This window comes from Triticum dicoccoides, chromosome 6B (genome assembly GCF_002162155.2).
Source record: "Triticum dicoccoides isolate Atlit2015 ecotype Zavitan chromosome 6B, WEW_v2.0, whole genome shotgun sequence".
NCBI classification, from domain to species: Eukaryota; Viridiplantae; Streptophyta; class Magnoliopsida; order Poales; family Poaceae; genus Triticum; species Triticum dicoccoides.
In genome coordinates this window covers 693299804-693303529 of record NC_041391.1, presented here as the reverse complement: position 1 = coordinate 693303529, position 3726 = coordinate 693299804, and the positions used below count along the sequence as shown (strand labels likewise).

The 3726-nt window shown below is 61.2% G+C and overlaps 1 pseudogene; it reads right to left on the bottom strand.

Annotated features, from left to right (window-relative positions):
* The window catches only part of LOC119321525, a 1902-nt pseudogene extending 1209 nt beyond the window's left edge, over positions 1–693 (bottom strand).
* Positions 694–3726: the final 3033 nt, after the last annotated feature.

Here is a 3726-nt window from a genome sequence, read left to right as displayed (position 1 = left end):
CATTGAAACGACTGAACCTCTTGTTTCCTTGGATCTCATCATAACAGAGGTCGATCCATTCCCAGCATGCTCGGGTCCCGCCCCTCGAAATATTGAGCGCCCTTGCCGGTAGCATGTAGCACTTGGCGCTGGTAGCCCTGTCCAGCCGCATGCTCTGCACCAAAGAAAGAAAGCTGGTAGATGGATCGATCCATCAATCAATTTTGAATTTTGATCAAGGTAAGAAGGAAGCGGCTAGCCCTCGTCTACGTACTAATTGGGTTGATGGTGATACATATTGGATCTGCACGTACCACGAGCTTGCGTGGGAGGAGCGCCGGTTGGTTGGAGAGGCGTCAGAACAAGCCCTTCTTGTTCTTGGACGGCGGCGCGCGGCGGAGCACGCTTTTAGCAAGCTGTGGGAGGTCGCGGGGCAGGAAGCAGGACCAGACGGCGTCGGAGTCTGCGGCGGCGAGGAAGGCCCGGGAGACGGCGGCACAGCATCCGGCGTCGCGTGGCGAGGTGAGGGAGACTATCGACGCGAGGAGCTCCGCCGGCAGGCGCGAGATTTCGCTGCCGTCTGCTTCCATGATGGCGTCTCTCGCGGTGATCTGGTTGGTAGATCGATCGGAGGAGACGGATAACATCTGCTAACTGCTTCGTGTTTTTTTTGAGAGTGGATGGACATAAATCGTCCTCTACACATCTCGCCTTTGATCCCGTGTATGTATTGTGTATGGTTATTGCCTCCACCTCCATCTCGGGTACAAAAGCTCTGCGTGGAGCTTGGGAGGTAGTTTCGGAGATTGTGATCTGCATCGACGACATCTGGAAGATAGAATATGTGCTGGGTTCGTGGTTGATGGATGGCAGGTATGGTTTCCTACTTTGGCGTCTTAGTCGTTGTGGGGTGTCAGATCTGGAGTTTGATATGTTGCACAATAAGCTAGTTTAGCTAGCCTGTCTAGTTTCAATAGTTTCAGACTTTGCCTCGATGTAGCTTTCTGTTAGGATTCAGTTAGCGTTTTTCTGTCAGGTTAGTTAGTTGTTTCCGCGAGGCGCGACTTGTGCGCGCGTTCCATGGAGCGATTGTAGGAGGCCATGGACTGCGTGCTCGATCGTGGGATGGCGCGGTCCGGTAAGAGCGGCAGGACTATGCCATGATCACCTTAAGTTCAGAAATAAAAGGAAGAAGAAGCAGAAAATCAGCATGCAAGTTCGCTGCGCAAAACCTCTCTCTCGCGAGCTGTTTCAGAGTGCATCGAGGGCAACAAGTGGCATCAGAGCCATGTCAAGGTCACCGGCGAGCGGCGGGGAGCAGTCGCGCGGAGACATGGTGGTGCAGCAGGTGGTGCAGCCGGCGCCGTCCAGCGGCGCGCTCCCAATACTGACACGCACCAACTACCCGGAGTGGTCGCTGCTGATGAAGGTGTACCTTCAGGCACACGGCTGGTGGCGGGCAGTGTCGCACGGCGACGCCCCCAATCACGACGAGCGCAATGCCATGAGCGTCATCCTCCGCGGTCTGCCCACTGATGTGCTGCTCGCCGTGGGAGAGAAGGAGAACGCCAAGGAAGCGTGGGATGCCATCGCCACGCAGCGCCTCGGCGCCACGCGGGTGCGCGAGGCCAATGCGCAGAAGCTCCGGCGCGACTTCGAGAGCATCGCCTTCCGCGACGGGGAAACGATCGACGACTTCTCCCTCCGCCTTTCGGGCATCGTCTCCGGCCTGCGCGCGCTCGGGGACACTCTGGAGGAATCCAAGGTAGTTGCCAAGTTTCTCCGTGTCGTGCCACCTCAGTTTGCGCAGGTGGCGATCGCGATCGAGACGTTGCTGGATATCAGCACGCTCTCCCTGGACGAGGTCACCGGCAGGCTGCGCGTCGTGCAAGAACGCCTCGACGACACGCAGAGCGGTGGCAGCAGTCAGGGCGGTTGCTTGCTCCTCACCTGGGAGGAATGGCAGGCTCGCCTGCACCCCGGCGATCAGGGCGCTCCCCCAGGCGGCAGCAACAATCGCCGCAAGGGCGGCGGCCGAGGAGGTGGACGCGGCGGCAGGCGCAGCGGCAGACGCGGTGGTGACTACCCCGACAAGAGCGGCGGGGACAAATAAAAGTGACGCTACTGCGGCATCAAGGGCCACGGGGCCCGTGAGTGCAAGAAGAAGAAGAGGGAGGAGGAGGCCCTCCTCGCACAGGCCGACGAAGAGGCCGACCCTCAGATGCTGTTCGCCGAGGTGGTCGAGCTGGTGCACCCAATCGAGGCGATGACGCCGGCCGATTGTCGTCGCAACACACCTCAGGCCGCTGTCTTCCTCAACGAGGAACAGTCTGGCGTCACGCCTGCTACAGAGGATGCCGCGCCGGACCCGGTGTGGTACCTGGACACTGGCGCGTCCAACCACATGACCGGCGACCGTGCGGCCTTCACCGAGCTCGACAAGGCGATCACCGGATCCATGCACTTTGGAGACGGGTTGGTGGTGCAGATCGAAGGGCGCGGCACCATCGCGTTCGCCATCGACGGGGGAGCGCAACGCGCCCTCATGGACGTGTACTACATCCCCAGGCTCAAATGCAGCGTGGTGAGCCTCGGACAACTCGACGAGAACGGCTGCAACATCAACATCTGCCACGGCGTCCTCACAGTCCATGACCGCCGCGGTGCCCTGATTGCCAAGGTAAATCGATCTCCAAATCGGTTGTACAAGCTCTGCATTCGCCCCGTACGCCCTGTCTGTCTTGGTGCGTGCGCGGGCAGCGTGTCATGGCGGTGGCACGCCCGCTTCGGCCATATGCACATGGACGCCCTGCAGAGGATGGCGAGGGGAGAAATGGTGCGAGGGCTGCCGGGCATAGAGCACACTGGGGAGCTCCGTCAGGCATGCCTCGCCGGCAAACAGCGGCGGGCGCCGTTTCCTCGGGTGGCCAAGTACAGAGCGGAGGCGCCGCTCGACCTCGTCCACGCGGATCTCTGCGGGGCGATCACGCCAGCGACGCCAGGAGGAAGGCGCTACTTCCTGCTCCTAGTGGACGATCACAGCCGCTACATGTGGCCCACCCTGCTGGCGAGCAAAGACGAGGCCGCGGCGGCCATCAAGGAGTTCCAGACGCGTGCCGAAACAGAGGCACGACGCAGGCTTGGCACGCTGCGGACGGACCGTGGTGGCGAGTTCACGTCCACGGCACTGGCAAAGCACTTCGCTTCCACCGGAGTTCAACGTCACCTGACCGCGCCTTACACACCGCAGCAGAATGGCGTGGTCGAGAGGCGCAATCAGACGGTGGTGGGCATGGCGAGGAGCATGATGAAAGCCAAAGGCATGCCGGACTACTTCTGGGGAGAAGCGGTGACCACGGCCGTGTACCTCCTAAACCGCGCGTTCATGCGCAGTGTGGACGGAGCAACACCGTACGAGGCCTGGCGCGGCAGGAAGCCGGAGGTGAGCCACCTGCGCGTCTTCGGGTGTGTGGCACACGTCAAGAGCGCACGCCCCCTCCTCAAGAAGCTTGATGATCGGAGCACTCCCATGGTGCTCATCGGGTACGAGCCCGGCTCCAAGGCGTACAGAGTGTACGATCCGTCGACGCGCCGGGTGCACGTGTCCCGCGACGTCGTGTTCGATGAGAGCGCGAGCTGGGACTGGAGCAACGACACGGCAGGCGCCGGCGGATCCTTCGTCGTCGAGTTCTCGACATATGGTGGTTCACACGTGGACGCGGTCACGCCGGCGAGCACCCCTGCTCC